Source organism: Talpa occidentalis, unplaced genomic scaffold (genome assembly GCF_014898055.3).
Source record: "Talpa occidentalis isolate TD23 unplaced genomic scaffold, MPIMG_talOcc4v2.1 talOcc4.6, whole genome shotgun sequence".
NCBI lineage: Eukaryota > Metazoa > Chordata > Mammalia > Eulipotyphla > Talpidae > Talpa > Talpa occidentalis.
Window position 1 is genome coordinate 48397480 of NW_023604972.1, and position 13598 is coordinate 48411077.

Below are 13598 nucleotides of genomic sequence, written 5' to 3' on the forward strand. Positions count from 1 at the left end.
AGAAACTAGTACTATGAAACATACTTTGTTAGAAACCATTATGATACTTTAATTTTGTTGGACATATCCTCCTATTTCTATTTTGTTTTTGGACGTAACCAGGAATGGATGTCAGTGTTCCAAATCAGTTTTACCTCAGTCAAAACTATTATTAAGGTTAATAGTGTTTAAATTTTGAGATACATTCCATGTTTAAAAATGCTTCTTGAACTATTTCTTCAATAAACTATCAATATGGGTTTGTTCATATGAATTATTTGAGGTTTTTTTCATCTCTTATTTATGGGACTACTTTATAAGTATATAGAGGGTTTTTTTTTTGTTCTTTTTGCCAAAAAACATTGTGATAGACACTAGACATTGAAATATATTTATTTTTAATTAATATAATATGTTTTAGATAACTTTTTGCTTTATAGAACAATTGAGCAGAAAGCACAGTCTCCATATACCCACTCCTTACACTCTTTCCTCTGTTAACATCTTGCATTAGTGCACTGTTTATTATTGATGAGCTGATATTGAAAAACTAAGGATCAGTTTTTGTGTTGTTTAGTTCTATGAGTATTGACAAATGCATAATTTTCTATCCACCATGATGATATCAAACCAAGTAGTTTCACTATCCTAAGTATCTTCTATGCTGCACTTACTCATCTCTCCCACTCTTAGTCCTTTTACCTCTGGCAACCACTGATCTTTTTATTGTCTCCATACTTTTGCCTTTTCCAGAATGTCATATAGTTGGAATTTTATCATATGTTGCATTTTTAGATTGGCTGCTTTCACTGAACAATGCATTTACTTCAGTTTCCACCATGTCTTTTCATGACTTGATAGCTCATTTCATTTTTATCACCAAATGATATTCCATGATATGATGTTCAACAGTTGATTAGTTCAATATTGAAGAACATCTTGACTGCATCCAGGTTTTGACAGATATGAATTAAGCTGCTATGATACCCACATGCAGGCTTTTGTGTGGACATAGGTTTTCAACGCACTTAGATAATATCTAGGAGGCTGATTGCTGGATCACATTGTGAGACTATGTTTAGCTTTGTCAGAAGCTGCCAAACAATCTCCCAAACTTCCAAATTATCTTCCAAAGTGACTGTACATGAGCAGTGCATGAGAGTTCCTATTGTTCTACATCCTTGCCAGAATCTGGTGGTTTTTCAGTATTTTGGAGTTTAGCCATTCTGATAGGTGTATATTGGTCTCTCATTTGTTTTAATTTGTTATTTGTCATTTTCTAGGGACAATGATGTTAAGCATCTTTTTCTATGCTTATTTTCCATCTACATATATTTTTCAGTAAAACATCTTTTCTTTTGCCCATTTTTTAATTGGGCAGTTTTCTAATTGTTGAGTAAGACTTCTTTGTGTGTTTTGGACACAAATATCTCATCAGATAAAGTGTTTTTGCAAAGATTTTTTTCCCATTCTGTGACTTGTCTTTTCATCCTCTTAAACTCTATAATTTTTAAATATTATCTTTTACAGATTTTTAAAATTCAAACTGAGGCTGACTTTTTCCATATCCCAGAAGTTTTATATAAAATCTGGAGTGTCTATTTTTAAGTTTGACATAACCACATGACAATGTTTTCCAAAAGAAAAAAATTTGATAATTTTATGAGAGAAATTCATATTTTCTTGTTCTTGTACCAATTTTTAATGTTGCATCTTTCTCTTCTTCACTGAAATTTTCTGATATATTTTTATAAAATTATATGTAATATATTTTGTGCTACATTCTCTCTGTACATTTTTTTAGCAATAGCAAATATTTAATTCATCCTGTATTGAATTTGCATTATACCGTCTCTTAATTTTAATTTAAAAATATTTGGTACTAAAGGATCTACCATTTTACTTTTCAATTGATTCTATTTACTGTTTATTTTATTTCTATTTTTATTCTTCATCATATCCTTATCAAATTGCCATCCCATAATGTTGCACCAATTCATAACCCTACAGTGTATATGAAATTATAGCTTTTCCCTCATTGATACTGGATCTTTACTTCTCATAACCTGCCCTTCAAATAGGTAAATATTTATATTGGTATAGTTTCAAATTATATTTCTTTAATTATAATTGAGTTTGAACATATTTTCATATATTGAATAACTTTTTTTTTAAAGATTTATTTTATTTATACAAGAACCGGGGTATAGGCCAGATGCATGGGAAGGTGAGAGGATTCACCAGAGACACAGCGGGGAACAGAACAGGCAGACTGACAAAATACACTGCTGAGGGGAGCAGCGGGCAAAACAGGAGAGGTCTAATGCGCCATGTGGGTTGCTTTGAGGCTGGCAGGGATTGAACCGGCACTGCAGAGGCTGTGGACAGATTCACAGTGCTGCGCTCAACCGCCTGCGCCACCAGGGAGGCCCTATATTGAATAACTTTATACCTTTTTGAATTTGGGTCTTATTTTGATGTTCTATATTGTATCATTGATTTGGAAAATTTTGGTATGTAATGAAGAAAATTTTTTCTGAAATATATTACACAAACTTTCCTCAGTGGGTTATTCTTTGATTTTATATGACAACTGTTGTTTTATAAAAGGATTTAATTTTTAAGTAGTAAAACTTGATTGTTGTTTTATAAATAACTTTTGCATTTTATGGCAGAAAAACTTCCCCACTCTAAGTTGATAATAATTTTTAAAATTTTTATCTGAGAAAGGACCTGTCCACTCATAGATAGGTTATTTGAAATCGTTCTGGCAGACCTGAAAAAGGAAAAAGAAAACCCATGGGATATGACACCGTATTTGCATTATGGGAGTCTCTGAAAGAGAAGAATGAGAGAAAGACACAGAAAGCCTATTTAAGGAAATATGACTGAAAACTTCCCAAATCTGAGGAGATATAAGAACTTACAGGCACTTGAAGCTCATTGACCCCATGCAAATTTCAAGCAAAAAGCATACCACAAGACACATTATAATAGAATTCTGGAAGAATAAAAGAGGAAGAATTTTTAAATAACAGGGGGAAAAGTCATAAAGTATCTGCGCTCATAAATCTATCAACATATTTCTCAGCAGAAACCTTGAGAGCTAGGGGAGTTTGAATATATATTTAATGTGTTGAAAGAAAAAATGAAAACTGCCAAATACTGTATTTGCCAAAGCTGCTGTTCAATAATAAAAGAGAGATAAAGATTTTCTCAGACAAACTCTGAAGGAGTACATCACTACTAGACATGCCTTTGTAAGAAGAGCTAAGAGAAGTTCTTCAAGCAAACATGAAAAGACACTAATTATTTCACTAATGGAAACATATAATAGTATAAAACTCATCGATGACATTAAGTATATAGTTAAACTCAGAATGTTATAGCATTATAATGGTGGTTGTGTAGATCACTTAATTTCCTATGGCAACTTTTGTTGTACAAAAGGATTTAATTTTTAAATAGTAAAACTCAATTGGGTACAATTACAAAAGTATCCAAATAATGCTAATAATTTCATAAAGGATACAAAATATACTAAGACATAAATTATGGCATCAAAAGAAAAAGCAAGGTGGGAAATAACAGGGTAGCTCCTGTATATGATTTATATTAAGCTTTTTTCAGCTGAAAACATATTGTTATAACTAAAATATGTTCTATGCAAGACTTGTGGTTGCCACAAAGCAAGAACACATAATAGAAATACAAAAGATAAAGAGAAAGGAATCAAATCTTACAACTATGGAACATATTCAAAAAAAGGGAGGGGGCAGGAAAGAAAGAAACCACTAACAGCAGAAAACAACAAGATAATAATAATAAAGTATTGTCTATCAATAATTAAATGTAAATGGATTAAAATTTCCAAATGTCAACTATAAATTAGAGACATTCTGCAGGGGAGGGGCAAGGAGAGAGACTTAAGTGAGAGCGGGAAGAGCACAAGGGACAATGTGATGGTGCACGGGTGAATTGGTGGTGGAAATTTTATGGGGACACATCTGAGAAAGCAAACATTGTTTAAAAAAAAGGAACATGATGTAAAATATATATATATATAATTTTAAAAAAGCATATGCTCTACAAAATATTCCCAAATGTCATAGAGAAGCAGAATGGATTTAAAAAGAAAAAGGCAAGTTAGGAAATCTCTCAAATTTATTTTAAGATACCAGCATTATTCTGATACTAAATCAGGCATACTAAATCAGATATGCTACAAGAAAAGTACAGGCCAGTATTTCTGATGAACACAGATGCCAAGAAACAACAAAATACCAGCAGACATTATTCAGTAGAACATTGAAAGGACTACACACATGATCCAGTGTAATTTATCCCTGGTACAAGGATGGTTCACCATATTAACACCACATTAACAAAATGAAGACCAAAAATAATATGGCAATCTCAATAGATGCAACAATAATTAGAGTCAACATTGTTTCATGTTAGAAAAAAAAAATCAAGTTAGGTATAGGTGGAATGTAGTTCAATATAATAAAGGCTCTATATGACAAGTGCATACCTAACAAATTTTTTATTCATGTGTCTCTATTTTTAGACCATAAGCTTTTTTTAAAAAAAATTTCATCCATAGTCTTTTTTACATCATTTTGTACAACTAAAAGACCTATTGTGAGTAAACTTAAGCCATTTTCAGATATTAACAGTGGTTTTCATGATCAGACTCTTCATTGGTTACTTGTCAGAGAGTTGAATTTAATTACTTTTGACTAAAAGCATTTTTCATTGTATTTCGTTTCTATAGGAACTGGAACATACAATTTTTTCTACCCTAAGCAATAAACTTTAAAAAAGAAATATAACATTTTATTCTGATACTTATATTTTCATTTATAATTTGTCCATGTGTGATTTATTTTAATATAAGAAATTATGCAGGAATTTGATATAATTTTTCTCAAATAGCTATTTGTCCCAAAATAATTTTGAAAAGTATTTGTTTTCATTTCCCTAATTTTAAGTGCCAAATTCATCATGACAAATTTATCCCTTTTTTAATTTATTTCTAGCATCTCTATATTATATTATATATATATAACTCTGTGTGTATATATGTATATATATATATATATATATACATATACACACACACACACGTGTTTGTGTGTGTGTGTGTGTATTGCTAGGTCCCACCAAATGCTTTCATTTCTTTTTTTCTTATAATAGCTTTTAATATCTTTTAGAGCAAGTTCATTTTTGTCACATTTTTTCTTTGCATTTAACACATTTATTTTTTTGCATTATCTTTACTGTCATTACTAAAGATCATGTAAGAGTTAAATAGGCAATTAAGATAAGCTTTTAGAATAATACCTGTCACATAGGAATGCAATAAGTTTTAGCTTCTTAAATTGATTCTACAATGAAGTAATAATTTATCTAGACTTAATGTTTGCTACCAGAGATGGGGAAATATCCATTGTCCTTGCTCACTCTGCAATTAGGTATCCCATAAATTCCCTACTCAATCACAGAAAAATGTATGCAGCTGTCATTAAAAATTACTTATATGTAGTGCAGCATTCCTAAGGACATTATATTTTTAAAGTCGGGGGAGGGAAACAAGGCAATAGACAGATGCCTGGCAATTCTTAGTATAGACAAGGGTTTCCACTATCAACACAATTGATGTTTTGGGTAGATAATTTTTTACTGTAGGGAAAATATCCTGTGAAGTATGGGATGGTCAGTGACATTCTTAGCAGCTAGTTATTAGGTATGCCTCTAAAATTAAGGTGAAACTATCTGCAAATATTGTCAAAAATCGAGTAGTTGACAATATTGTCAGCAGTTTAGGATCACTGGTATAAGTCACATGTTTGTATAGTGAGGCCATTTAACAGTGGATACATTTAGCACCACTATGTCTTCCTTCAGCGTGAAAATTTGTTTTTCATAATGTTATTTTTCTCAGTCATCAGGTTTTCATTAATAGGGGTTTCATCTTCTGTCAATTTAGTATTTTAGTGATTATAGGATTAGGAAAACTATATCAAGTCCCCTGTAGGGGCAGGAATGGACACTGAGCAGGTTTTCTATGACTCCAGCAGACGGGTGAAGGAGGAGAGTCCTCAAACCTCAGTGGCTTTTGCAGGCTTTTATTGAGATTTACCAGGCACATGGCAGGCAGGGGTGCTGGGGGGCCGGGAGGCTGGCAGGTCTCCCAACCCCCAGCAAGTCTTCACTCTATCTGGGCTCTCCGGCCTTCTCTCGGCTTCTGCTTCTCTTGCTTCTCTCTCAGCTTCTGCTGCTGCTGGCAGCCCTGTGACGCTGCCCTTAAAAGTCCGGTCTCTCAGCCCAGGTGTACCCACTTCAGGTGCCCGCCATCAGGCATGCATTCAGGACCACAGGGTTCCCTCATGTATCCTAATGGTGGGAGGGCAGAAAAGCCTGATACTTTTTACCTTTCCCTACTTCCCCCTACTTTGGTAACATTTAATACTAACCCACTGAAGACTTTATATTGTAAGTTAGTGGTATCGTAATATCGGTCACTAATGACCAGTAAATAAACATAAAACAATCAAGCAATGCATTTCCATTGGTGAATTTCAGCCCTCAGTATCAAATCAAGTGTAAGACTAGATATCTGGTAACTGTAATGTTAGTCTGAACCAGTCTTTGCCTTTTTCCCCCCCTCTCTATGTGGTCGATTTGGATCCTTGATTTCTTTTTCTCCATTCTTACACTTTGGAAAGTGGAGGAATGGATACCACCAGCTTTCTTATATTTCCTTTGTTTTTCTCAATGTCACTGGTGGCTCTTATTTTATTAATACCTATTTCTTTTTTTTTTTTTTTTTTTTTTTTTTTTTTAAATATTAAATTTTATTTTTATATTCCCCCATACAATTGCAAACGCCCCATTCTGACCCCAATCCTTCCCCTCCCGCCCCCCACCCCCCAAAAAGTGTCTCTGGTTCATAGTTTTTTGTTGATTTTGATTTTCACTTTCTTATATTCATTTTCCTGGTCCCTTATTTAAGTTTTCTAGATTCCTGCTATGAGTGAGACCATCCGTATTAATACCTATTTCTAAAGATCACAATTTTTTTTTTTTTTTTTGAAGAGGGTAATTGCAAAGGCAGGACAGGACACAGTGCAGGTCTTCTGATCCCATGCAGACCGAGTAAAGGAGGAGTCAGAGTCCTCAGTGGTTTTTTGCAGGTCTTTTATTGGGGTTCACCAGGCATATGGCAGGCAGGGGTGCTGGGGGGCCGGGAGGCTGGCAGTCCTCCCAGCCCCCAGCAAATCCTCACTCTATCTGGGCTCTCTGGCGTTCTCTGCTTCTGCTTCTTTGCTTCTCTTTGGCTTCTTTCTCAGCTTCTGCTGGCGTCCTGGTGACGCCGCCCTTAAAAGCACAGTCTTAGCTCAGCTGAATCCCATCTACCTATGCCCACACCCTACTCCAGGTGCCCGCCATCAGGCATGCATTCAGGACAAGGATCCATCATCTATCCTGATGGTGGAAGGGCAGAAAAGCCTGACATTTTCTTTACCCTACAGTAATGTTTCATTTAATTTTAAAATGACCCATAATGAAAAAGGACCAATATTTGGAAGATTTTCCTCTTCTCGGAAATAATTTCTTTCTTAAGAAATATGAACATTCAGCTGGTAATGTGCTGTGGTTACTTCTTTCAGGAAATCAAATAAGTACATGTTTGCTAATCTGATTATGCAATAAGTAATATTTAATACTGAAAAATAATTTTGCTTTTTCTTGGCAGTTTATTTATTCCATGTCTGAAATATAATAATGAAGAAAAACATGTTCTTACCATGCAAGTTATAACCACAGGTCAAAGTTAAAAGATAGGTAGACTTATGTAAGGTCAGGAAGGACACTGAGTAGGTTTTCTGATCCAGCAGACCTGGTAAAGGAGGAGTCAGAGTCCTGGAGCCTTCAGTGGCTTTTTGCAGGCTTTTATTGGGATTTACCAGGCACATGGCAGACAGGGGTGCTAGGGGGCCAGGAGGCTGGCAGGCCTCTAGGACCCCAGCAAGTCTTCACCCTATCTGGGCTCTTCGGCCTTCTCTCTGCTCTTCTCATGGCTGTTTCTCTCTCGGCTTCTGCTGATGTCCCCGTGATGCCACCCTTAAAAGCCCAGTCTTAGCCCAGGTGAATCCCATCTATCTATGCTCACACCATACTGGTGCCCACATCAGGCATGCATTCAGGATCGCAAGGATCCATCATCTATCCTGATGGTGGGAGGGCAGAAAAGCCTGATAATTTTTACCTTTCCCTACAACTTATAAATTAAAGTTTTTTAAAGATTTATTTATTTGTTTGTTTGTTTGTTTATGCATACAAGAGCTGGTATGTAGGCCAGAGGTGCAGGGGTGGGAGGATTCACCAGAGACAGAGTAGGGAGCAGAACAAGTGGATCTACTGAAATACACTGCTAAGGCGAGCAACTGGCGAGACAGGAGACATCTGCTGAGCATGTGGGTCACCTCCCTGGCTGGGGATCGAACTCAGGCCACAATGGAGGTCCTTTGCTGAGGTAGTACTGAGACTAAACCCCTAGGCAACCATGGAGGCCCCGTAAACCAACTTTTTAGTTAATTTACCAATTATTTTTTAATTGGTGTAGGGTAAGGTACAAGTATCAGGCTTTTCTGCCCTCTCACCACTAGGATAGATGACGGAACCCTGCGGTCCGGAATGCATGCCTGATGGCGGGCACGTGGAGTAGGGTGTGGGCCTAGGTAGATGGGATTCATCTGGGCTAAGACTGGGCTTTTAAAGGCGGCGTCATGGGGACGCCAGCAGAAGCAGAGAAGCAGAAGCAGAACCATGAGGAGAACAGAGAAGCAGAGACCACCAGAGAATGCCAGAGACCCAGACAGAGTGAAGACTTGCTGGGGGCTGGGAGGCCTGCCAGCCCCCCACCACCCCTGCTTGCTGTGTACCTGGTAAATCCCAATAAAAGCCTGCAAAAGCCACCAAGGGCTCCAGGACTCACTCCTTTACCCCGTCTGCTTGGATCATAGAAAACCTGCTCCATGCCAGTTCTGGCCTTACAATTGGTCAGTGATTTTTTTTTACAGATTATCATTGTAAGAGATAACCACTGTAATGATGAGAAATTCCAGTGGTAGTCCAAAACTGTACTGAGGAAGCTAACAGCTTAAAATGACACACACATATGTATGTATATGGAGAAATCAAACAAATAAAAGCCTTCAAGAGGCTCTTGAAAATATAGTGATATAAGTGATATAAGGGGTTAAAACACATCACTATGAAGCTATCCACTGCCACTGCAGTACAAGTTCGATCCCTGGCCAGGGAGGTGACCCACATGGCGCAGCAGACCTCTCCTGTCTGGCCTGCTGCTCCACTTAGCAGTGTATTTCAGTCAATCCGCCTGTTCTGTTCCCTACTATATCTCTGGTGAATCCTCTCACCTCACCCCCACCTCTGATCTGTACCCCAGTTCTTATAAATCTTAAAAAAAAGGAAATATAGTGATATAAATGCTATGTGTGCCTCTGCACCTGAAGATGCTTTTGACAAATTCTTCTACTGTTACTGGTGATTATACTGTTCAGCTAAGGTATGATTCCAAGTGTGAAGATATAAATACCTTTGTTCTCTACACTATAGATGCCAAAATACCCCAGAAATCTTCATGGGGGGTGAGCCTTAGAGGATCCAGCTTCATCTTCTGAATTTCTATCCTCTGCAATTTACTTGAACAAGTCCTTTAATTGCTCTGCCCCTTTCTTGAGCTGTTCATTTCTCATACATGAATTATGTGACTATAGTCAGATTAGAATATCATACAGGGTTATACAGGTATCTCTTGCTCATATGGGTTAACTAGTTAATAAGACTCCTCTAATTATGTCCTGAGGAGGGTCAACATGTAACTTCTTGCAGCTGAAGACCTACATCTGAAACTGCCACATACTATGGAATACTTGGAAAAATGTAAACAAATACTTATTAATCACTTAATATGGCCTGGCTACCTTCTAAGTCCTGAGACTGTACAGTAAATGATACAGTCAAACCGCCCAATCTCAAGCATCTTACCTTCCAGTTAGGAACATTTACAGCAGATAACAAAACAGACATGAATAAGATATTATTTAATCTGCTCCCAAGACTGAGAGATAACTGTAATATAACATAAAGAACAATGATTCTGAACTCGAGATTTACATTTATGTGCCAGTTTATTGATGTCTTAACTGAATTATTTTAAGTAAATCGCAGTTTAATTTTCTAAGCCTCAGTTTCCCTGCAGGAAAAACAGAGATAATAACACCCATTATTGTTAAAATTAACTGATATACTGCTGAAAATAATGTATCACAATAAAATATTAAAAAGAGAACAATATTTATAAGGTTAAAGTCATCTTCAAATAGTACATTCTTTTGCAAGCATTATGTCTTCCTCTAATTGTCCCTTTTGGTTACTGAACAATTCAAAAACACCCCAAAGTGCAGAATTCTTCCTATTGCCCAATATAAAACATATCCTGCTGTTCTATTAACTCCAGTGGAACATTAGTAGACAGTGGCAGAACAACACAGGCAAAGGGCCAGAAAAGAGAGGGCTAAACCTCCAAATTAAATTCAGATGATCCTATCTCAACTATTTGTATTTTTGAAAGGCAATCTCAATACCCTGGTATTAGACCTCACTGATCACTTTTGATAATGTGATAAGTTTCTTTGAAATAAATGTAACCACTTAAAAAACTGCCAAAGAAATTCACCAAACAATGAAATTTAGTATAGAAATATCAAATGCCAAATCATATTTTTCATTTCAGTGTGAAAGCTAACAAATAAAATAATACATTATACATTAAAATTCAATAAGATTACCAATTCTGTTCCATTAATTGTATTTATTTTTTATTTTATAATGAGCAGCATGTAAGGATGCTTTGTGTAGGTTCAATATCTCACAATTAATAGAGTATATTAGTCCTCTGCACAAAAACATCAATCTAATGATCATCTATCTATAGATAATCTATAATACTCAACCTGTTTTCCAAATTTCCTGTGTTTTCCTTCCCAAATATTTCACTGGCAGATTAAACTCAATGAATTCAAACTGGAATTCATAATATTTTCATCCTCAACATTGTCCTCCTAATATTTTTAATCCTATTGAAGTCATCCTGCAAAATCCAGAAACTTCTACTTAGTGTCAAGGTGTGTTTATTGGATCTCTAATGCACCAACCCATTCTTTACATTCTCACTACCATTGTCCTAGCTCAGTTCCATACTGTGCCTAACCTAGGCCAGACCAAAAGTTACCCTTAGATGCTCTTATCTTATGTAGAGGAGACTCCTCCCAGTGCTAATCCATTTACATGGTGGAAAACAGAATAATATCCTCCAAAGATGAGTAGGCCCTAATCCCCAGAAACTGCGAATGTCATCTTACATGGCAAAAGTAGACTTTACAGATGCGATAAAGATCTCGGACCTTGCTATGGAGTGAGTATCATGCATAATTAAGCTGGGGCCAACCTAGGCACATACTCTTAAAATCAAGGAAGCTTTCCTCATGTCATCAGAGGATAATATGACTTAATCAAAGGGGTCAGAGGGATGTAATTTTTCTAACTTTGAGACCATGGGGTGGGGGCCATGAGAACAGACATACAAGTGACCTGTAGAGGTGAAAAAAAGCATGAAAAGGGCAAGGAGACATTCTCCCTTCCACCATCCTAAAGGAATACTTCACCAACCCTGCTGACACTGATTTTAATCCTGTGAGCCCTGGCCTACAAATCTGTAAGATAAAGCTTTGAGTTTTTTTAAGTCATTAAATTTGTGGCAATTTGCTATGGCTGCAATGGAAAATTAATGTATGCTGCTAGGTTAATCAGTTTAAGAGAGCATATCTGATCATCCCTATTCTCCAACTTAAGACTCCTCAAAGCAACATTTGCCTGCCAAGTATAATCAAGTAACTTGACTTTTATATATTAAATGATTTTATAATATCATTTCAGATAACTTCCCCTCTTTTTCATCACCATTACTTAAGGAATGTCTATTAGCTGTTACCCAAATCAGTCCTTAACATTCCCACCACTGTGACTCTGCATATATCTTTTGTCTGTATTGTCCTTTCTTATCATCTCCATTTCTGAAATTCTAATTGGCCTTCACACTTGAAATCTACCTTCATTTTCTCCAAGTGGACTTCTCTGATTTTGATAGTTGGAAATTAACCTTTTTTCCTCTTCTGTGCTTAAAAAAAAATCATTGTTTATGTCTCTTAATTTTGTTTTAGTCCTTTCTACCTCTTTTTGCAGAAATGTTGCAGCAACCTTATTAAGTCTATGAGCTTTTCAAGAACAGGAACCTTGACTTTTATCTTCAAATCCTAATTTGCTGAATACAAGTCATTTTACTTAATAAATACAAATGAAGTACAATATTTTGGTGTTGTCCAAAAAATAATAAACTAATGAATAAATAAATAAGTGTAGAAAACCCACTCAATTATATATTTTCACCTCTAACAGTTTAAAAAAAAGACCTAATAAAACATATCTAAGCTTCTGTATATGAAAAACTTTAGATATTTAGTCACTGATTTTACTGAATTAAAACTAAATAAATGTCATACTATATTCTTAAAAGATAGCCATAGTAAAATATTTTGATATAGCAATATTGCCTGGGTCTCTCTATAATGTACAATGCAGTAAACATTGTAGATAATCTTAGACCATGAGCATTCTTGTAGTCTAAACAATTCCCCTATGGTTGATACGGTTCTTTAAGGATATTCCAAAGTTTGCTTCTCTATTCTCTGATTTGCTTGTTTTTCCTTATTTTGAAAATGACAATTTTGTTTTCTCTAAACAATGTCATCCCAGTGCCCTAGGCAGGCAAAATGAGACAAATGTGCCAAACATATGGATGACAGAGGAATTATTTTTCCCAGAAATGATAACCACATGAAAGTCCTCAGAATGTCCTCCTGGGCTTTGGGACTTTTTAGCCAAAGAAAATTCAAATTATATGGGTTGAAGTGGGAGTCCTATAAAAAGAAAAGGGATAAGGAAACTGGTTCAATATTTCTAGAAAAGGCTCATCTTTTTGACATGTAAAATATCTTCATTATTCCTACAGTGTATTGACTCTACTTCTGAAATGGCAGTATTGGAAACTGGTAATTCTAAGGAAAATAAAATTGCTGTTGTTGCAACTAACACAATTCAGAGACGTAAGGGAGTGGTAATTAAACTATGTTGGGGAGATCATTTATTGAATGCCTCCTCTGCCAGAGACTAGACAAGAAATTGAGGATACCAACTTCAATAGTATTAATTTTGCTATTAATTAAACTTCTTGTCCTCAAGAAGCTTAAGCTCTAAGCCAATTCATACTTGGTTAATAAATTAAGGACTAATTGGATTTGAATGATTTGTTTTTAGTGATTTGACTTTAAGTGAATTTGTCTGCTATGAACTTTGAAGAATTTCTGAGAACTGAGAATCTGGTAATAGGTATAGATAATTAAATGATTTTAATTAAGTAGACTAAAGCATATGACAGATTTTCACAAGATTTTTTTTTTTTAGTCTAA